Genomic DNA, 23314 nt, shown 5'->3' on the forward strand with positions numbered 1-23314 from the left:
AATATGCTTGTCATAAATGTTTTCTACATAGGTCTCAGAACAAATCCATGGGAATGACAGGGTCTTACTACCAAGCAAATACAGAATGCCAAATACCACCACGTAGCACCAATATGGCTCCCAACAAAGCCAAACAAATGTCATCATGCAAAGCACATACTACTAGCCCCTAGTGGTATCGAATACCACAGGGCAGCAAGCAGATTACCCCTATAGCACCAAATACCACAGCACAGCACAAAATATTGCCCCACCAGTGCCAAAGAAATACTACAGTGCAGCAAAACATATCACTCCAACAGCCCCAAATACCAGAGCAGCATTTATCCCCCCTCTCTCCACACCCTCCTTCCTACTTGCAGCAGCATTATATCTTCCCCATTCCACCCCTCCCCCACAGGTGGCAGCAGAATCATTTTTCCTGCATTTTTAAAATTCGCCAAAAGACAAAAAGAAAAACACAGGATTGAAGCCTTAACATGCATTTTATATATTGTCAGCCAAACCATTGTTGAGCTTCCTTCAGACATTTCTTTAGGTTTCTGATTGGAAAGTGCCATCAGAAATGCCATATACAGTGTATGCTGTGTTTGGAAAAAATGCCACAAGGGCTCAAAACAATGAATAAGCATTTTATCTGAGCCAGAAGGATCCTTACAAGTAACTTTATCGTAACTCGCTTTGGCTCTGTGTCAGGCCTTTCTATTTAGCTGCTCAAAATCCCACATTTTACCAGTAGATCAGATAGAACCTTTTGAGCTGGTGGTGTATACCCCTCTCCTTTGGGCTTCATTCATCACCTGGGTGTACAGATTTCCAGGTCAGTTACGGAGTTTGAAATATTGAATATTAACCCCCTAATACTTTTCTTACAGATGAAAAGTGCTAGATGGAATAAACTCTCTTTCTACTGCACATGTAAGTCTAGTTAGGATGACCCTTCTACCTAAAATACTTGCATATTCAACATATCCTCATAACTTTTTTCTGGAATGGGAGGTGATCCCATGTTAGCACTAAACATGGGGCAAGAAAGAAAGTGAATATGTTCATAATTTGATAATCTCCCTCTTTAATTCAAAATATTCCCATCCATTGCATTTACTATTCTGTGGGAACCAACATGTAGGGGGTAACTTGTTGAAACATCTTATCTTAAGTAAGGCTATGCTGGTCTCGAACATGGTACAGCGTCTCTATGATACTGATGGATTAGGTTTAGAGATGAGCGAACACCAAAATGTTCGGGTGTTCGTTATTCGTAACGAACTTCCCGTGATGCTCGAGGGTTCGTTTCGAACAACGAACCCCATTGAAGTCAATGGGCGACCAGAACATTTTTGTATTTCGCCGATGCTCGCTAAGGTTTTCATGTGTGAAAATCTGGGCAATTCAGGAAAGTGATGGGAATGACACAGTGACGGATAGGGCAGGCGAGGGGCTACATGTTGGGCTGCATCCTAAGTTCACAGGTCCCACTATTAAGCCACAATAGCGGCAAGAGTGGCCCCCCCCCCCCTCCCAACAACTTTTACTTCTGAAAAGCGCTCATTAGCATGGCATACCTTTGCTAAGCACCACACTACCTCCAACAAAGCACAATCACTGCCTGCATGACACTCCACTGCCACTTCTCCTGAGTTACATGCTGCCCAACCGCACCCCCTCCCCCCCACAGCGCACACCAAAGTGTCCCTGCGCAGCCTTCAGCTGCCCTCATGCCACACCACGCTCATGTCTATTTAGAATTGCGTCTGCCATGACGAGGGACCGCAGGCATACACTGCAGAGGTTGGCACGGCTAGGCAGCGACCCTCTTTAAAAGTGGCGGAGCGATAGCCCACAATGCTGTACAGAAGCAATGAGAAATAGAATCCTGTGCCACCGCCATCAGGAGCTGCACACGTGGGCATAGCAATGGGGAACCTATGTGCCACACACTATTCATTCTGTCAAGGTGTCTGCATGCCCCAGTCAGACCGGGCTTTTTAATTCATAGACACAGGCAGGTACAACTCCCTATTGTGAAGTCCCTGTCGACCCACAGCATGGGTGGCTCCCTGGAACCCACCGGCGGTACACAGAAATATCCCATTGCATTGCCCAACACAGCTGAGGTAGTAATGTCGTGCTTAATGCAGGTGGGCTTCGGCCCACACTGCATGCCCCAGTCAGACTGGGGTTCTTTACAAGTGGACACATGTAGGTTTAACTCCCTGTGGACCCACTGCCTGGGTGGGTGCCAGGAAGCCACCGGCGGTACATAGAAATATCCCATTGCATTGCCCAACACAGCTGAGGTAGTAATGTCGTGCGTAATACAGGTCGGCTTCGGCCCACACTGCATGCCCCAGTCAGACGGGTTCTTTAGAAGTGTACAGATGTATTAAAAACTCAGTGTGCACCTACAGCATGGGTGGCTCCCTGGAACCCACCGGCGGTACACAAAAATATCCCATTGCATTGCCCAACACAGCTGAGGTAGTAATGTCGTGCGTAATACAGGTGGGCTTCGGCCCACACTGCATGCCCCAGTCAGACTGGGATTCTTTACAAGTGGACACATGTAGGTTTAACTCCCTGTGGACCCACTGCCTGGGTGGGTGCCAGGAAGCCACCGGCGGTACATAGAAATATCCCATTGCATTGCCCAACACAGCTGAGGTAGTAATGTCGTGCGTAATACAGGTGGGCTTCGGCCCACACTGCATGCCCCAGTCAGACGGGTTCTTTAGAAGTGTACAGATGTATTAAAAACTCAGTGTGCACCTACAGCATGGGTGGCTCCCTGGAACCCACCGGCGGTACACAAAAATATCCCATTGCATTGCCCAACACAGCTGAGGTAGTAATGTCGTGCGTAATACAGGTGGGCTTCGGCCCACACTGCATGCCCCAGTCAGACTGGGATTCTTTACAAGTGGACACATGTAGGTTTAACTCCCTGTGGACCCACTGCCTGGGTGGGTGCCAGGAAGCCACCGGCGGTACATAGAAATATCCCATTGCATTGCCCAACACAGCTGAGGTAGTAATGTCGTGCGTAATACAGGTGGGCTTCGGCCCACACTGCATGCCCCAGTCAGACTGGGATTCTTTACAAGTGGACACATGTAGGTTTAACTCCCTGTGGACCCACTGCCTGGGTGGGTGCCAGGAAGCCACCGGCGGTACATAGAAATATCCCATTGCATTGCCCAACACAGCTGAGGTAACGTCAGCTGTAATGCAGGTGGGCTAAAAATTAATTTGATTACACTGTAGGCGAGGGCCCACAAAAATTGCTGTATCAACAGTACTAATGTACATCCCAAAAATTGGCCATGGCCAGCCAAGAGGGCAGGTGAAACCCATTAATCGCTTTGGTTAATGTGGCTTAAGTGGTAACTAGGCCTGGAGGCAGCCCAGTGTAACGAAAAATTGGTTCAAGTTAAAGTTCCAATGCTTTTAAGCGCATTGAAACTTATAAAAATTGTTCTGAAAAATTATTTGAGTGAGCCTTGTGGCCCTAAGAAAAATTGCCCGTTCAGCGTGATTACGTGAGGTTTCAGGAGGTGGAGCAGGAGGAGGAGGAGGAGGAATATTAGACACAGATTGATGAAGCAGAAATGTCCCCGTTTTGGATGGTGAGAGAGAACGTAGCTTCCAACCGCGGGTGCAGCCTACGTATTGCTTACGTATCGCTGCTGTCCGCTGGTGGAGAACAGAAGTCTGGGGAAATCCAGCCTTTGTTCATCTTGATGAGTGTTAGCCTGTCGGCACTGTCGGTTGACAAGCGGCTACGCTTATCTGTGATGATTCCCCCAGCCGCACTAAACACCCTCTCCGACAAGACGCTAGCCGCAGGACAAGCAAGCACCTCAAGGGCATACAGGGCTAGTTCAGGCCACGTGTCCAGCTTCGACACCCAGTAGTTGTAGGGGGCAGAGGCGTCACCAAGGATGGTCGTGCGATCCGCTACGTACTCCCTCACCATCCTTTTGCAGTGCTCCCGCCGACTCAGCCGTGACTGGGGAGCGGTGACACAGTCTTGGTGGGGAGCCATAAAGCTGGCCAGGCCCTTAAAGACTGTTGCACTGCCTGGGATGTACATGCTGCTCGATCTACGCACATCCCCTGCAACATGGCCCTCGGAACTGCGCCTTCTGCCACTAGCGCTGTCGGCTGGGAATTTTACCATCAGCTTGTCCGCAAGGGTCCTGTGGTATAGCAACACTCTCGAACCCCTTTCCTCTTCGGGAATCAGAGTGGGCAGGTTCTCCTTATACCGTGGATCGAGCAGTGTGTACACCCAGTAATCCGTAGTGGCCAGAATGCGTGCAACGCGAGGGTCACGAGAAAGGCATCCTAACATGAAGTCAGCCATGTGTGCCAGGGTACCTGTACGCAACACATGGCTGTCTTCACTAGGAAGATCACTATCAGGATCCTCCTCCTCCTCCTCCTCCTCCTCCTCAGGCCATACACGCTGAAAGGATGACAGGCAATCAGCCGGTGTACCGTCAGCAGCGGGCCAAGCTGTCTCTTCCCCCTCCTCCTCATCCTCCTCATGCTCCTCCTCCTCCTCCTGTACGCGCTGAGAAATAGACAGGAGGGTGCCCTGACTATCCAGCGGCATACTGTCTTCCCCCGCCCCCGTTTCCGAGCGCAAAGCAGCTGCCTTTATGGTTTGCAGGGAATTTCTCAAGATGCATAGCAGAGGAATGGTGACGCTAATGATTGTAGCATCGCCGCTCACCACCTGGGTAGACTCCTCAAAATTACCAAGGACATGGCAGATGTCTGCCAACCAGGCCCACTCTTCTGAAAGGAATTGAGGAGGCTGACTCCCACTGCGCCGCCCATGTTGGAGTTGGTATTCGACTATAGCTCTACGCTGTTCATAGAGCCTGGCCAACATGTGGAGCGTAGAGTTCCACCGTGTGGGCACGTCGCACAGCAGTCGGTGCACTGGCAGCTTAAAGTGATGTTGCAGGGTGCGCAGGGTGGCAGCGTCCGTGTGGGACTTGCGGAAATGTGCGCAGAGCCGGCGCGCCTTTACGAGCAGGTCTGACAAGCGTGGGTAGCTTTTCAGAAACCGCTGAACCACCAAATTAAAGACGTGGGCCAGGCATGGCACGTGCGTGAGGCTGCCGAGCTGCAGAGCCGCCACCAGGTTACGGCCGTTGTCACACACGACCATGCCCGGTTGGAGGCTCAGCGGCGCAAGCCAGCGGTCGGTCTGCTGTGTCAGACCCTGCAGCAGTTCGTGGGCCGTGTGCCTCTTATCGCCTAAGCTGAGTAGTTTCAGCACGGCCTGCTGACGCTTGCCCACCGCTGTGCTGCCACACCGCGCGACACCGACTGCTGGCGACATGCTGCTGCTAACACATCTTGATTGTGAGACAGAGGAGGAGGAGGAGGGTGCTTTAGTGGAGGAAGCATACACCTCCGCAGATACCAGCACCGAGCTGGGGCCCGCAATTCTGGGGGTGGGTAGGACGTGAGCGGTCCCAGGCTCTGACTCTGTCCCAGCCTCCACTAAATTCACCCAATGTGCCGTCAGGGAGATGTAGTGGCCCTGCCCGCCTGTGCTTGTCCACGTGTCCGTAGTTAAGTGGACCGTGGCAGTAACCGCGTTGGTGAGGGCGCGCACAATGTTGCGGGAGACGTGGTCGTGCAGGGCTGGGACGGCACATCGGGAAAAGTAGTGGCGACTGGGAACTGAGTAGCGCGGGGCCGCCGCCTCCATGATACTTTTGAAGGACTCCGTTTCCACAACCCTATACGGCAGCATCTCAAGGCTGATGAATTTTGCGATGCGGACGGTTAACGTTTGAGCGTGCGGGTGCGTGGCGGCGTACTTGCGCTTGCGCTCGAACACTTGCGCAAGCGACGGCTGAACGGTGCGCTGAACTACACTGCTGGATGGGGCCGAGGACAGCGGAGATGAGGGTGTGGGTGCAGGCCATGAGGCGGTAGTGCCTGTGTCCTGAGAGGGGGGTTGCATCTCAGTGGCAGGTTGGGGCACAGGGGGAGAGGCAGGGGTGCAAACCGGAGGCGGTGAACGGCCTTTGTCCCACCTTGCGGGGTGCTTGGCCATCATATGTCTGCGCATGGTGGTGGTGGTGAGGCTGTTGGTGTTGGCTCCCCGGCTGAGCTTTGCGCGACAAAGGTTGCACACCACTGTTCGTCGGTCGTCAGGCGTCTCTGTGAAAAACTGCCAGACCTTAGAGCACCTCGGCCTCCGCAGGGTGGCATGGCGCGAGGGGGCGCTTTGGGAAACACTTGGTGGATTATTCGGTCTGGCCCTGCCTCTACCCCTGGCCACTGCACTGCCTCTTGCAACCTGCCCTGCTGATGCCCTTGACTCCCCCTCTGAAGACCTGTCCTCCTGAGTAAGCGTTGCACACCAGGTGGGGTCAGTCACCTCATTGTCCTGCTGCTCTTCCTCCGAATCCTCTGTGCGCTGCTCCCTGGGACTTACTGCCCTTACTACTACCTCACTGCAAGACAACTGTGTCTGATCGTCATCGTCCTCCTCACCCACAGAAAGTTGTTGAGACAGTTGGCGGAAGTCCCCAGCCTCTTCCCCCGGACCCCGGGAACTTTCGAATGGTTGGGCATCAGTGACGATAAACTCCTCTGGTGGGAGAGGAACCGCTGCTGCCCAATCTAAGCAGGGGCCCGAGAACAGTTCCTGGGAGTGTTCCCGCTCCTGAGCAGGTGTCATTGTAGTGGAGTGAGGAGGCTGGGAGGAAGGAGGAGCAGCAGACAGAGGATTCGGATTGGCAGCAGTGGACGGCGCAGAACTGCGGGTAGACGATAGGTTGCTCGAAGCACTTTCTGCCATCCAGGACAGGACCTGCTCACACTGCTCATTTTCTAATAACCGTCTCCCGCGTGGACCCATTAATTGGGCGATGAATGTGGGGACGCCAGAAACGTGCCTCTCTCCTAATCGCGCAGCAGTCGGCTGCAACACACCTGGATCAGGAGCTTGGCCTGTGCCCACACCCTGACTTGGCCCTCCGCGTCCTCGGCCGCGTCCACGTCCTCTAGGCCTACCCCTACCCCTCAGCATGCTGTATTACCAGTGATTTGATTTCACAGGCAGGAAATAAATTGGCGCAAGACTGCAGGCCAAATATAATTTTTGCCCTTTTTGGAAAACGAAAGGCCCCACTGCCTCTAGTGAATGAATTATCTAAGTTTAATAACTGTGCTGTGTCCCTGCTTATGTGTCACAGAACGTGAGGGTAGCAGAGTTATTATAACTCTTGGAGAGCAGGTATTTTTTTTCCCAATTAAGGAAAGCAAATGGCGAACCCAGCAGTAAAGCGTAGCTGGGTGCGTATGATTTAGCAATGTTTTTCACGCAGCTCACACGTCTCCACAGGCGTAAGGACGGACACAGGCTGGACAAATAGATTTGTTTTCAGTTTTTTCCCACCAACAGGCAGCACTGCGTATATTCAATGAACCTGAGAAGTTTAATAACTGTGCTGTGTCCCTGCTTATGTGTCACAGAACGTGAGGGTAGCAGAGTTATTATAACTCTTGGAGAGCAGGTATTTTTTTTCCCAATTAAGGAAAGCAAATGGCGAACCCAGCAGTAAAGCGTAGCTGGGTGCGTATGATTTAGCAATGTTTTTCACGCAGCTCACACGTCTCCACAGGCGTAAGGACGGACACAGGCTGGACAAATAGATTTGTTTTCAGTTTTTTCCCACCAACAGGCAGCACTGCGTATATTCAATGAACCTGAGAAGTTTAATAACTGTGCTGTGTCCCTGCTTATGTGTCACAGAACGTGAGGGTAGCAGAGTTATTATAACTCTTGGAGAGCAGGTATTTTTTTTCCCAATTAAGGAAAGCAAATGGCGAACCCAGCAGTAAAGCGTAGCTGGCTGCGTATGATTTAGCAATGTTTTTCACGCAGCTCACACGTCTCCACAGGCGTAAGGACGGACACAGGCTGGACAAATAGATTTGTTTTCAGTTTTTTCCCACCAACAGGCAGCACTGCGTATATTCTATGAATAATAACTGTGTTGTGGCCCTGCCTATACAATTCTTTCCCTGCAGTATCAATGGAGGGTGGAATGCTCTGCAGAGGCGATTTTGAGAAGCCCAAAAAAAATGCAGCACAGCCAACAGCAGCCTGGACAGTACTGCACACGGATAAATATGGCCCTAGAAAGGACCGTTGAGGTTCTTGAAGGCTACACTCACTCCTAACACTCTCCCTGCCTATGCAGCACTTCTGTCCCTAATGCCAGGTGCAACGGTCTGCAGAGGCGATTTTGAGAAAAAAAAAAATCCCACTGCTAACAGCAGCCAACACACAGCTATCAGTGGCCCTAATAAGGACCTTTGGGGGGTCTTGAAGCCTACACTAACTACCAATTCTTTCCCTACAGCAGCTCCGGTATAAACAGCACTGTCCCTCATCTAACTCACACCGCATCTGAGGCGAGCCGCGGGAGGGGCCGACTTTTATATTAGGCGAACACCTGATCTCGCCAGCCACTCACAGCAGGGGGGTGGTATAGGGCTTAAACGTTGCAGGGGGAAGTTGTAATGCCTTCCCTGTCTTTCAATTGGCCAGAAAAGCGCGCTAACGTCTCAGGGAAGGAAGTGAAAGTAACCAGAACACCGCATGGTGTTCGTCACGAATAACGAACATCCCGAACACCCTAATATTCGCACGAATATCAAGCTCGGACGAACGCGTTCGCTCATCTCTAATTAGGTTCCTTTACTCCCTTGTAGCACTGTAGAGCCCTTCCAGGTTTACTGCAGCTACCCCATGAGATAAATAGAGGATTCTGGTATCTATTTAATATTTACTCAGAAACTGGGATAAGGCCATTTTTGCACTTTTTTACATACTTGCGAGTCAAGTATGCTCTTGAGACACAATTGGGTCACACCGGCCTATCTTATTATGACTTTATCCCAGGCTTTATTAACTCAACCCCTAAAGACCATCTGATATCTGGCTTCTATGCCCTCCTCTTTTAAAAGACAAGGGAACATGCTCTTGATCCTCTTCATCTCAGATGGGAGGAAGATATGGGTGCTATGTCCAATAAGGAGTGGGGCTGCACCATTACCTCATTAAGGAGGTGCCCACAAACTATAATAAAAGACTCATTTTACACAGGGCTTAGTACTCTACCACTCGACTTAGTAGATTTCAGCTTGGTTATTTAGATTAATGTCCCTAGTGTCACCTCACACAAGGTACTTTCTTCTACCTTCTCTTGTCCTGTCCAAAGGTGTATTGTTTCTGGGAGCAGGTTATCAGATTCCTAAATGATGAAATGGGTTCCCTGGTCCCTCTTTGCTCTAAAGATTGTATTTTTCCACCTGATCCACAGATTTCTTATTCTTGCTATTCTAATACATTTCTGTTGGAAGTGTTGTAATATGCTTAGAAGGTAATTGCCCATTATTGGTTGGCAAGTCACACCCCTGTGTGGTCATAATGGTTCTTAACTGTGAACTATATGCTGTCACACAAGAAATAGTTGTATCAGCAAAGAAATTGCCCTCTATAATTTTCTAGAAACTGATATTAACGGCTACAATCCACCATGAGGGCAGATCTCCCTCAAAATATGTAATTTGACTCCCCACCGTCTCCTTAAAGTAACTGTCTTATTACTATTGCAGTGTTTACATATCCCCCATTCCTGATATGTGAACTTTAAGCTTTTCTGGATCTGCACAGCAGTCCATACATGTAGGAACTCTTTTTTTCTTTTTTTTTTCACCCACAACACGAGGTGTTAGCTTATATTGCTCTATTTTGGCTAGTACTGTATTTGTTGCATGTGCTTCTGATATATAACTGTATGATAACTCATTTCATCTATACTAGTTTGCTTTTCGGGATTCAATTCTGTGAGGCATCCGCTTTGTTAGACATTTACAAGGTAATTGTGTTGTCTGATTAACCACGCTCAATTGTTTTCCGGTTGAATTGTTCTATTATGTATTGTGCATTATACAATCTTTGCTATTGTCAATTTTGTAACTTTTGTACATGCACTACAGTCTATAATAAAACTTGAATGTTTAAGTTACAAAAATGCAAAATGTATTAGCTAATTGGTTTATTGCTTGTTTTATACTAAGTCCAGAGCTAATATTTAAAATTACTTAGCCAATTTCTTTCATTCCAGTCAATGTTAAGAATTACAGTAGGCATTAGCACAGGATCCTAGCATAGCATATGTAAATGAAATAATTTACAGAAACATTCTTTGGTTATTAATGATACAACATCTTCTGATTAATATTGTGGTTTGATTCAACTCACCATAATGGAAGATTCTAATCATGCCACTAAGAATTTGACTCGGTCACCTTTCAAGCAATCCATTTCTAAGTCAGTTTTCTGGCTCAATGGTTTTCAGGCAATATTTTTGAATGCATATTTATTAAAATGCATCATTTATATATATATATATATATATATATATATATATATATATATATATATATATAATTGCAAAAAGGAAGAACAGCTGCATGTTTCAAGATCTATAAGAGGCAATTCACATACCCACTGGATAATTATAGAACGTGTCTTATATTATTTAAAGTCACAAAGTGAATTAGCAGTTAAAGCATCTTAAATGAATAAGTGATATTCGGTGTTCTAACAAGAGCGGACAAATTCACAGAACATTGTAACTGACAGAAAGGAGAGCAATTCCCATAAAGATATCCAGCTGATCCAGTTACTTCACCAGAAGTAATGGAACAGGCACACAGTTATACTGGGATTTACGCAAGTTCCCACCAAGAGAACTGTGCTGTTTGCAAATAATAGAGTTAAATGCTTCTACTGATAAAAACCACATGGTATTAATCAGATCTGATATCTCCTGGGTTATTAAATTCTAGAACATGTTAGCAGTATTTAATATAATAGCATAAAATATAAAGTTATATAGTATGACGTATAAGGGCTCAGTCAGACGGGTGGTTTTATGTGCGAATTTATGTGCGCATTTATGTGCACAAAAACACATGCCTAAAAAGATTTGTGTGACTGAAGTGGGCGTTTTTTCGCACATAAAATGCCCTGCCCATTATTCTCTGCTGCAGCTGTCATTCCTTGGATGTGAAACCCTTGGATGCTGTCACATGCAGGGGTTTCACCTTTGGTCAGTGGGGCCAGCGGCAGCAGTGGTGGCCCTACTGACATACAGAGAACATCGAGATCCTCTGCCACAGCAGTGACAGCTGTGGCAGAGGATTTCTTCATCTTCGCAGGGAGTCCCCTTGTCCCTGGACACTGTGGCAGCATTTTCACTGTGTCCAGTTACAAGGGGACTCCCTGTGGAGATGAAGAAATCCTCTGCCACAGCTGTCACAGCTGTGCAGAGGAGCGCGCTGTTCTCCCATTGAATTCAATAGAGACTAGACTCAGGCATCGAACCACCATCAGACGGGTGGGACAAGCAAGATAGAACTTAGGTTTCTGTTCACCATTGGATGGGTGGCTCAAACAGGACAGGACATAGACCAGAGCAACAGATAAAGCTCCACACTGCATGCATGCATGTAAAAGAAGAACCAGCACCCATGTAAGGACAAGATCAGGATAAATACACGCAAGGGGGGCCGAATGGCCAGCTCAGGGAACCACTTGTCTATCGGCCAATCAGTTCATGCACCACAAGAGATATTAAGGCATACAAGAAAAGAAGGAAATATTAAGCACTGATGGATTCCCAACAGATGACACCTAAGGGAACATCTGCAGTGACAGGAAATACCCAGGGAATCTCCACAGACTCCTCAGGAACTTCTGCAGAAACAAGAAAAAAGTACTCCGCAGTGCTCAACACAGAATGCTTCAGGGGCATGCATGCAAAGTGCGATCAAGTGTACTGGGGATGACATTATGGCGCCACCTCGGCATCACCTCCTGATTATAGCCAGCAAGCCGTAACATAATTGAATTTGGCAGCATCCTCAACTAGAAGGTTATTGCCTACTGCTAATACTAAGTGAGGAAATGTTATGAATAGAGATGAGCGAGCACCAAAATGCTCGAGTGCTCGTTACTCAAGTCGAACTTTCAGTGATGCTCGAGAGTTCGTTTCGAGTAACGAACACCATTGAAGTCAATGGGCGACTCGAGCATTTTTGTATATGACTGGTGCTCCGCTAACTTTTTCATTTGTGAAAATCTTAGCAAATCACCAAAGTCATGTAAAAAACACAGAAATGGATAGGGCAGGCGAGGAGCAACATGCAGGGCTGCATTTCGGGCTCCGAGGTCTCACTATTAAGCCACAATAGTGGCAAGAGTGAGACATCCCCCCCCCCGCACTGTCAGCATAAAGATCGTTCTCCTCTGCCACAGCTGTAACAGCTGTGGCAGAGAACAACGATGTTAGCCCATTGAATTCAATGGAGCCGGCAATACAGCCGGCTCTATTGAAAGCAATGGGCTGCCGGCGAGCGCGGGATGAATTTTCGGGAAGGGCTTAAAAATATAAGCCCTTACCTGAAAAAGAAAGATTTTAGTGTAAAAAAAGAATAAAAATGCAGGCATTCTCTTAAATGGAGCCGCTGCTGCTGCCGGCGACTCCATTGAAGACAATGGTCTGCTGGCACACCTGAATTCTTTTTCAGGGAAGGGCTTTACATATAAGCCATTCCCTGGAAATGAATTAAAAGTCATTTAAAAAACAAAAAAAATAGATACTCACCTCCCTTCAGCTGGCGGGGCACAGCCACGTCTTCTGCTGCTGTCCCCTGCACTGTGGTGCTGAACTGCTGATCTATCACCAGCCGGGGATTTAAAATCCCTGCCTGCTGAATGAGCTGCCTCTGATTGGTCACAGCCTCACCAATCAGAGGCAGCTCTCACTCACACTCATTCATGAATTCATGAATGGGTGAGTGCTGCCTCTGATTGGTCCCTGCGCTGAGTCAATCAGAGGCAGCACTCACTCACCCATTCATGAATTCATGAATGGGTGTGAGTGAGAGCTGCCTCTGATTGGTGAGGCTGTGACCAATCAGAGGCAGCTCATTCAGCATGCGGGGATTTTAAATCCCCGACTGCTGAATACTACTCAGTGCAGTTCAGAAGAACTGCCGGCCAGACGCGGCTGAACTCCGGCTGCAGCGGAAAGGTGAGTATACATTTTTATTTTTTTTTTTTTACACATTTTAGGATGATTTTCAGGTAAGGGCTTATATTTTTAAGCCCTTCCCGAAAATTCATCCCGCACTCGCCGGCAGCCCATTGCTTTCAATGGAGCCGGCTGTATTGCCGGCTCCATTGAATTCAATGGGCTAACATCGTTCTTCTCTGCCAGAGCTGTTACAGCTGTGGCAGAGGAGAACGATCTTAATGCTGACATACACTACCGTTCAAAAGTTTGGGGTCACATTGAAATGTCCTTATTTTTGAAGGAAAAGCACTGTACTTTTCAATGAAGATAACTTTAAACTAGTCCTAACTTTAAACAAATGCACTCTATACATTGCTAATGTGGTAAATGACTATTCTAGCTGCAAATGTCTGGTTTTTTGTGCAATATCTACAAAGGTGTATAGAGGCCCATTTCCAGCAACTATCACTCCAGTGTTCTAATGGTACAATGTGTTTGCTCATTGGCTCAGAAGGCTAATTGATGATTACAAAACCCTTGTGCAATCATGTTCACACATCTGAAAACAGTCTAGCTCGTTACAGAAGCTACAAAACTGACCTTCCTGTGAGCAGATTGAGTTTTTGGAGCATCACATTTGTGGGGTCAATTAAACGCTCAAAATAGCCAGAAAAAGAGAACTTTCATCTGAAACTCGACAGTCTATTCTTGTTCTTAGAAATGAAGGCTATTCCATGCGAGAAATTGCTAAGAAATTGAAGATTTCCTACAACGGTGTGTACTACTCCCTTCAGAGGACAGCACAAACAGGCTCTAACCAGAGTAGAAAAAGGAAGTGGGAGGCCGCGTTGCACGACTAAGCAAGAAGATAAGCACATTAGAGTCTCTAGTTTGAGAAACAGACGCCTCACAGGTACCCAACTGGCATCTTCATTAAATAGTACCCGCAAAACACCAGTGTCAACATCTACAGTGAAGAGGCGGCTGCAGGATTTTGGGCTTCAGGGCAGAGTGGCAAAGAAAAAGCCATATCTGAGACTGGCCAATAAAAGAAAAAGATTAAGATGAGCAAAAGAACACAGACATTGGACAGAGGAAGACTGGAAAAAAGTGTTGTGGACGGATGAATCCAAGTTTGAGGTGTTTGGATCACAAAGAAGAACGTTTGTGAGACGCAGAACAAATGAAAAGATGCTGGAAGAATGCCTGACGCCATCTGTTAAGCATGGTGGAGGTAATGTGATGGTCTGGGGTTGCTTTGGTGCTGGTAAGGTGGGAGATTTGTACAGGGTAAAAGGGATTCTGAATAAGGAAGGCTATCACTCCATTTTGCAACGCCATGCCATACCCAGTGGACAGCGCTTGATTGGAACCAATTTCATCCTACAACAGGACAATGACCCTAAACACACCTCCAAATTGTGCAAGACCTATTTACAGCAGAAGCAGGCAGCTGGTATTCTATCGGTAATGGAGTGGCCAGCGCAGTCACCAGATCTGAACCCCATTGAGCTGTTGTGGGAGCAGCTTGACCGTATGGTACGCCAGAAGTGCCCATCCAACCAATCCAACTTGTGGGAGATGCTTCTAGAAGCGTGGGGTGCAATTTCACAAGCTTACCTCAACAAATTAACAGCTAGAATGTCAAAGGTGTGCAATGCTGTAATTGCTGCAAAAGGAGGATTCTTTGACGAAAGCAAAGTTTGATGTAAAAACAATGTTATTTCAAATACAAATCATTATTTCTAACCTTGTCAATGTCTTGACTCTATTTTCTATTCATTTCACAACGCATGGTGGTGAATAAGTGTGACTTTTCATGGAAAACACAAAATTGTTTGGGTGACCCCAAACTTTTGAATGGTAGTGTAATTATTATTTTTTTTTTACACATCTTAGGATGATTTTCAGGTAAGGGCTTATATTTTTAAGCCCTTCCCAAAAATTCATCCCGCGCTCGCCGGCAGCCCATTGAATTCAATGGTCAGTGCTCGTTTAATCGAGACGAGTACCGCGTGGTGCTCGTCTCGAGTAACGAGCATCTCGAGCACCCTAATACTCGAACGAGCATCAAGCCCGGACGAGTATGCTCGCTCATCTCTAGTTATGAATAATAAGGGTTGTATTAATAAACTGAAATATGGATTCATATGTTAGCATTTCAGCCTCTGTTGTCTTTCATGTGTTTGTTAAAGGAATTAACTAATCCGTGAAACGCCAGTGAGTGAATTATCTGAGTTTCCCTCATATCCTTTCGTATATTGTTACCATATCAGTAAGTAATGAAAATGTAACCTTCAAGGTCCTGAGGAATGTGAAACTCCCTAACATTAATAGACTCCAAGTTGCCATTTTTAGCAATCTATATATTGTCAATACACTGCTAACAAATATGGTTTTTAATGCATCTCTTGGGCAAAAGTGTAAAACTATGACTTTTTAGTGCTAACACTATTTTTTAGACTATGTACTTAAATTTACTGCATGATTAAAGCATTTTTAAGGGAATCTGTTTACAGGAAAACAGTGGCCTTTCTTTCCTGTGTGAAAACGTTGTGTTATTGATCTCTAGCACCGCACTGCGTGCTAGCACCAGGAGACTGATGTGTAAGATGTATCAGTTATGACACCCTTCCACTGATCCCTGCCTGAGATTGAGAGCTGTTGTGGAAAAACAGCAAATCATAGGCAGAGGATGGCAGGAGGGAGAAGTAATTGATGCAACTCATGAATACATCGGACTCCTGCTCCTAATTAATAAAGCAACCGTCTAAGATAGGAAAGATTGAATCAACGCCACACTTTTCTTCCTATTGAATGGGAAAAAGTTACAAAGGCTTCACACCAAAAGCAAAACCTCACTGAGAAGACATAAAATGTGTAAACTTCAAAAATGTAATTCCTATTCATAAATAGTGGTAATATTGTTAGAGAAAATCCATTTGTGAACAGGGCCAAATTATGCCCCACAATGTAAATAATCTGCAGTACTATGCAAAGCATTACATTTGTCTTGTTATATGGCCATTTGCAATGGTATTATTTTCATTAGTACACTCTAAGTACATTAGCACAGTTTATTAGAATCATCACTGCTAAGGAGTTTAGCAATCAATACAACATCTTAATGTTAATCATTGCTACTTAGTCCATTTCCCTTTCCTTTTTTCTTAATTATGGTACATTAATTAAATTGCTATTACACAAAAGTATATATTTTATGAGTAATAGAGTGTAATTACGGTTAATTTCAGCTCTATGATAATTTAAGCTCTTAATGATAATGAAGAAAAAAGCAAAGAATTGTTCAATATTGTTTATATTGAATAAAAACCAAGCTTTCAATAGTCACTGTTCTTATGCTCAGATAATTGATACTTTTACAATAAAGACTGCTGCTGCAGGATTCGGAGCTGCTATGATAACCTAAATGTTTAAAGTATCATTGGATGCACATTTTGTGCAAATAAAATTGCCCTGAATAAACCAGTTTTTAAGCAAATATATGAAACAGACTAAAGACCCATTTACACGCAAAGATGATCGCTCAAATTTTGCTTAAAAGACAGTTTAAGTGACAGTTTTGAGCAAATATTTTGCATAGCTACTAATGGGCACTAATGCCTATCAGTAGCTTATTAGCTTCATTTGCATTTAAATGAAGCTCCCTTTGCTAAATGCAGATAACAGGGAGTGGTCTGCTATCTGCATACAGCTCCATTGTTCTCCCCCCTCCCCCGGGGCAGCAGCTGAAAACAATGTTATCAGCACTTCCATGGAGAATCACAGCATGCAGTCCCTGCTATTAGCTGGAGGGCTGAACAATGAAGCAATTTCAGTCCACCCATTCTATTTATTAATTTAGTTGCTTTTCTTTGAATCCCCTTAAGCACTGCAATGCCTTTCCTGAGTACTGGTGTCCAGAATTGTACACAGTATTCCATGTGGGGCCTAACAAGTGCTTTATATAGTGGAAGAATAATGTTTACGGCCCTCGTCCCTATACCTCTTTTAATGCACCCCAAAACTTTATTTGTCTTTGCAGCAGCTAACCATCATTGGTTGCTCCAGTTAAGTCTACAATCCACTAGTACCCCCAGGTCTTTTTCCATATCACTTTTCTCTAGCAGTACCCCATTTAGTGTAAATTGGTAAAATCCGTTTCTCCTGCCCATGTGCATAACCTTATATTTATCAACGTTGAACTTTAATTGCCATTTTTCTGCCCATGCCCCCAGGTTATCTAGGTCCATTTGCAGATGTACATTGTCCTCCGTTGTATTAGTTATCTTACATCATATCTTTTTGTCTGAAAATATAGATATTTTACTGTGCAGTCCCTCTATCAAGTCATTAATAAATATTTTGAACAGAATGGGGCCCAATACTGAGCCCTGTGGTAACCCTTGCGGGCTTTCCTTCATCACTGGGGACTCCCTTCAACTCAGCGGGGATGGAGGGATTCCCCTGCAGGGGAGCTGGAGGGATATCTCCTTAGCAAGGAGAGAAGGATTCCCTTGCAGGGGATCTGAAGGGATATCCCCACTGCGGGGAAATCCCTCTCTCTCTGCAGCAGGGATATCCCTCCAGCACCACGGAGATGTAGGGAGTCCCCAGCGATGGAGGGGGTTTCTGGGGACTCCCTTCATCTCACTCTCTCTGTCTCTCCCCGCTGCGGCAAAATCGTTCCAGCCCAGCACAGATGAAGGGAGCCCCCAGGGAGTCCTCTCATTCCCACGGGGACTAACAGAATCTTACAGTGGGACATTTAAAACGTGCTTCTGGGTTTAGCAGTTTGGCAGCACTCCCTTCCCCCTCCTTTTTTTGTCCAGCTCCCATAGGACTCTATGGACACTCCTGGCATCATCCACCAAAGATAGGTCAGGTCCTATCTTTTCACGCAGCAGGCAATTTCAGTCACTGATGTCCTTTCATTTTAGGTGCAAGTTTTTTGCATTAAAATTCTTTCACCTGAATGTTTCCACAGGAAACCATTGGTTCTAATAGTCGCAATTTTTTTGCACATGTAAGTTTGCTGCACGAATTCCCCCAAGTGAAAGAGCCCTGAGTGAAAGAGTGCGTTTAGGGACTTTTGGAGATCATTTAGTAGGCCCAGTTGCACTTTCTCAGGAAATAGGTCAATCTAAGTGAGAGGTTCCCTTTGAAGAAGATATATTCTGTCCTCTGATTTGATGACATACTCAATTAGTAAGTTCAGAAATAAAATTCATAATAATAATAAAATACTATACAATACTCATACAATACTGCCAACATAACACAAAACCTCATTACTATATTAAAGACATTTCCTTTAAAAATGCAGCTGCCTGGGTTATCAGCTGAGAGCACCAGGTCCAGCACCCTAATTCTACAAGGGAAGCATGCTACAGAGCCCAACAGCTCAACAGATGTGGGCATAGAGTTATGCGCAAAATAAAGTTTCTCAATAACAATAAATCTTAGTAAATTGGGCAAAAATAGGTAAGCGGTCACAATGTACGTAAGCAACTTCTCGGCAAGTGAGACACGATCATTAATACTTTGCGGTATTAAGCTGCTCACTGTTTCCCTACATTTATGTTATCTGAGGCATTAACTTTCCATATTGTAATTACAATTGGCACGGTCTACAACATTAGCACTGGTAGAATTATCATTACCACCTACTTTGCATATTTCCATGCATGCAATATGCAAACTGCTACATATAGTATGCATGGAAAATATATAAGTTGCCATAGGCGCAACTTTGCTTGGTGGCACAGAGCTTAGCTGCGCCTGAACAAAGAAAATTTCTTCTCCTTCGCCGGCTTTTCAAACTCTGCGCCAGAGTGCAGAGTTGGAAAATAACTGCGGTAAGATACGTGCTGCCTGATCTTCCCCACACAATGTATTCACTACGAGTGGGGAAGATAGGGCATGTCCTATCTTTTTTCGGCCGTAGTATTCCCAATAGTGAAAACGAAACCACTGAACTCCTGTTGAAATCGGCGGTTTGGTTTTGTCCCGTTATACAGCCACGATTATCACAGCTGTATAGGGGGAGGAAAACAGGCTGATGTGCCAGAACCTACTGTACGCTAATGAAGAGCAAATACCCTGAAGCAGCTGTCTGTGCATGGAGTCTGGTTTTGCTTTTAATTCACAGTCATCGTTACAAGGCTTGTATAAAGAGTCTAACTTTAGCTTGAAGGAATGCTGCCTTCAAATAGGTGGCACTGTGGAGGTATTATTCCATCTCTCTTATTTGTATATAACCAAGAGGAGCACAAATGGCCTTTTGAGTCTCCTCACTCACAGTCTAGGTGTTCTCCCTATGGAAAAAAGATAGCGTTTCAGACTCCCTGCCCTTAAAAAGAGTTGTTCTTGCTATCAGCAAAGAACCTGTAGAGAGAAAAAAAAGCATATTAAATGCAATGAATATCAGTGAAAGATACATTTGTCATAGTACTTAGAATTATAATATAGCAATCAGTAACAATATTTGAAGAATTCTGAGGGAAGTCGCCTCCACACCTTATAGAAGCACTGGTCAGCCAAATATTACCCCTGCATCTTCTGCTTCAGTAAACGTCCTTATACACTCAGGGGCATAACTATAGCTGTGTAGTTGCACCCAGGCCCAGGAGCCTTAAGGGGCCCATTAGGCGACTTTTCTCCATATAGGGAGCCCAGTACTATGAATAAAGCATTATATTTGGGACTCTGTTATGGATTTAGCATGGGGGCCCAGAAGCTTCAAGTTGCGCCTCTGCATACAGTATATATACATATGCACAAATGTTTCCTTGAATACTTTAAATAGAATGTTGGATATTTTATCCTCACCATATCTAAGTACACAGGTAAAATACAGATATTATATTGATCCATGACTATCTCTCTGACTGCAAGCATTAACGTGTGCAGTTTGTTTCACTGAGGAGCAGAGACTATAAAGACATCAGAACACAAGGTTAAGTTAGTGGGCCTTGCCGTGAGTGAGGAAATCAGATAACCATGATAGAATGAAAGAAGATGATAGTGACAAGTGTTTAGCAGCAGTAAAAACACTGGCTCTGTCAATAGATTTGTTCAGGTCAGCAAACATGACTACATGAATTTTACTAAAAAGAGAGATACTCTGTTAACTGAGCAGATCTGATAAATATGTTGGACTTTAATTGTCATTAGATTAATTTGGGACACAGGACTCATTACAATATATAATATATTCTTAATTTCTTAATACGAAGCTCGTAATGCTGGAGTTGTTGTAACTATATATAGTATACTTCTCTTTCTTTGTGTATTACGTACAATATATTGCTCAATGTAAGCAATTATTATCCGACTGATAAGACCTCACAGATATTAAGGTTGACTACTAGAGATGAGCGAGCATGCTCGTTCAAACATTAGCCTGCTCGATGTACTTGGTATTTGAGCCAAGCACCAGGCAGTGCTCGGGTGCTCGAAAAAATTTCAACCTCTCCTCCCCACATGTTTTTAATAGAGCCGCGGCTGCTGCAGTCTTCCGGCACCCCTGAATTGTTTTTCATGGAAGGGCTTTAAACATAAGCCCTTCCCTGAAAAACAATCATTTTAGTGTAAAAAATAAATAAATACACTTACCCCTCCGCCGCTGCCATGTCCCCCGCATGCGGCAGTTGTTTCCTTCATTCGCCCCAATAGTAAAAATAATTCCCTGCTGCTACATCTGCCACAGATGTCACAGATCTGTGACAGATGCAGCAGAGGAATTCTTCAATTCCCTACTGCAGCTGTCACACATGACAGCTGCGGCAGAAGATCCTGCTGCCGGCACCCGGTAATTGTTTTTCAGGGAAGGGCTTTAAACATAAGCCCTTCCCTGAAAAACAATAATTTTAGTGTAAAAAAAAACTTTAAAAATTACCTATCCGCCACTGCCATGCGGCAGATGTTTCCTTCATCCCCACAAGGAAAAATAATTTCCTGCTGCACCTGCCAAATCTGTAACAGATGCAGCAAAGGAATTCTTCATCCCTGCTGGGAATAAAGAATTCCCTACCATAGCTGTCACAGATATCAGTTGCGGTAGGGGATCTAGCTGCCGGCATCCTGAAATTGTTTTTCTGGGAAGGGCTTTAAATATAAGCCCTTCCCTGAAAAACAAGAAGAAATGGTGAATAAAATAAAAAAAAAAAAAAAGAATACTCACCTTTCTTCAGCTGCCGGGGCTCAGCCTCGTCCAGCCGGCTCTTCTCCCTGTACAGCTCTCAGTAGCTTAGCCCCAGCAGCTGAGGAAAGGTGAGTATTCATTTTTGAAAACAATAAAACAATGCAAAGCATGGGTCACCTTCAAAAATGCTCGAGTCTCCCATTGACTTCAATGGGGTTCGTTATTTGAAACGAGCTCTCGAGCATTTCAAAAAGCTCAGCTCGAGTAACGAGCACCTGAGCATTTTGGTGCTCGCTCATCTCTATTGACCACGTTTCTACAATTTTTTTATTCCTCTTATTTTTGCTGCTATATATAAACACAGAAGTAAAATATATGTACACTCAGCCCCCAGATGCTGTAAATTCATTTGTGACATGTTTGTGTATTACTGCTGTAAATATAAAAGTTATTCTTCTTGTGTTTGTGCTACTTCCTCAACTACAGGCAATAATATGGAGTTGGTCTGCTTTTTGATGGGAAAGAAGTTTATTTTTCCACAAGAGCATCACTAAAATCAAACGCTATTGTTGGGCCACTTCATTCTTTAAGGGTATGTTCACACATGGCAGATTTGCTGTGGATTTTCCACTGAGAATCTAAACTGAAATCCATTTGGTGTAGATTTTTACATTGATTTTGTTGTGGATCAACAGCAAATTTCATACTTTTAGGGCAAAAACACATGGGCGCATGGGCTGATACGCTCGTCGCTATAGAGCATATTAACAGCAGAAGGCAGTTTAAAGAAAAAGTTTCTCGTCGTTGACTGAGTTCCTGAACATAACACCACCCATCTTGTGTGAAAAGATGGCAGTCTGAGAGCATGACTAATCCCCTGAGGTCACTAATATATTATATGCAGTTACATATTAGGCAGATATGTAAATGATTAGAGATGAACAGTCTTGCCACCTGAGGTCCTAAAAGTGGTTCCACCCTTGGCCTATAAAAAGGCTCTTAGAGGCTACTTGTGTGTAGTGACCTCTTCTTCCGCTTGTTTAGAGCTTGTGTAAACCACTAGCCATACCTCTATGATGCAATCAAAAAGATTTTGCCCAGTTAACTGTTTGAGAGGGTGTACACTATCGGAATGCAAGAAGCCGAATGGTCGTACCGATATATTGCCTGTAACTTGAGCCATTTTGAGCAGACTGTCACGAGGTGTTGAGACCAGGGAATGTGTGAGGGCACACATACAAGGCAACCAGTCTCAGGATGCCTTCGACAGACCACCAATAAAGAGGATCATCTGCTCATCTGACAAGCATCAGCAGATATTGTTGTCGGCCATCCAGAATCACATGGCACCATCGTTACGGGCACCTGTGTCTGAAGGACATTTGGTCCTACAGTGTCCATTACACGTACTGCCTTTGAACCCACCCACCATCATCTCCATTTGCAGTGGGGTTGTGAACAACGAAAAATGCACTACTATGGAGTGGAACCAGGTTTTGTTCAGTGACAAATCCAGGTTTATTTTGGGCACTGATGGTTGTGTCTAGAGACCTTGGGGTGAGCACCTCAATCCTGCTTTTGCGGTGGAGACTCACACTGCCCCCCCATTGCTGGTGTGATGGTCTGCGGGGCTATCACATACAACAGTCAGTCACCACTAGCAGTAGTACGAAAAACAAGGACAGCTGGTACTACTATATGTTCAGTAAATCCTACAGCCACACGTGTTGCCTCTCATGGCAAGGCTTCCAAGACGCATTTTCCAGCAGGACCGCACAAAACAAGGGTATCACAGGAATCCCTCCACAACATTGTCACACTTCTGTGGCCTGCCCGCTCACCAGTTATCGCCAATAGAACATGTATGTCAAAAATTGGGATGCAAACTTCAACAGTCTACGAGTTTTGCACGATCTAGAAGCTCAGTTACAGCAAATGTGGACAAATAAGCTACAGGATACTATACATAACCTGCATGCCTCCATGCCCAACAGGGTAGAAGAGCCTCTCGTCAGGTGTTCAATTCTCCGCTATTAAT

General features: G+C 45.3%; 1 protein-coding gene across 1 annotated transcript in view; it reads left to right on the forward strand.

The window, feature by feature from the left end:
• The window catches only part of EPHA10 (EPH receptor A10), a 720654-nt gene that overhangs the window by 638815 nt on the left and 58525 nt on the right, over positions 1 to 23314 (forward strand). The window lies entirely within an intron of this gene.

This window comes from Eleutherodactylus coqui, chromosome 1 (assembly GCF_035609145.1).
Source record: "Eleutherodactylus coqui strain aEleCoq1 chromosome 1, aEleCoq1.hap1, whole genome shotgun sequence".
Classification (NCBI taxonomy): domain Eukaryota; kingdom Metazoa; phylum Chordata; class Amphibia; order Anura; family Eleutherodactylidae; genus Eleutherodactylus; species Eleutherodactylus coqui.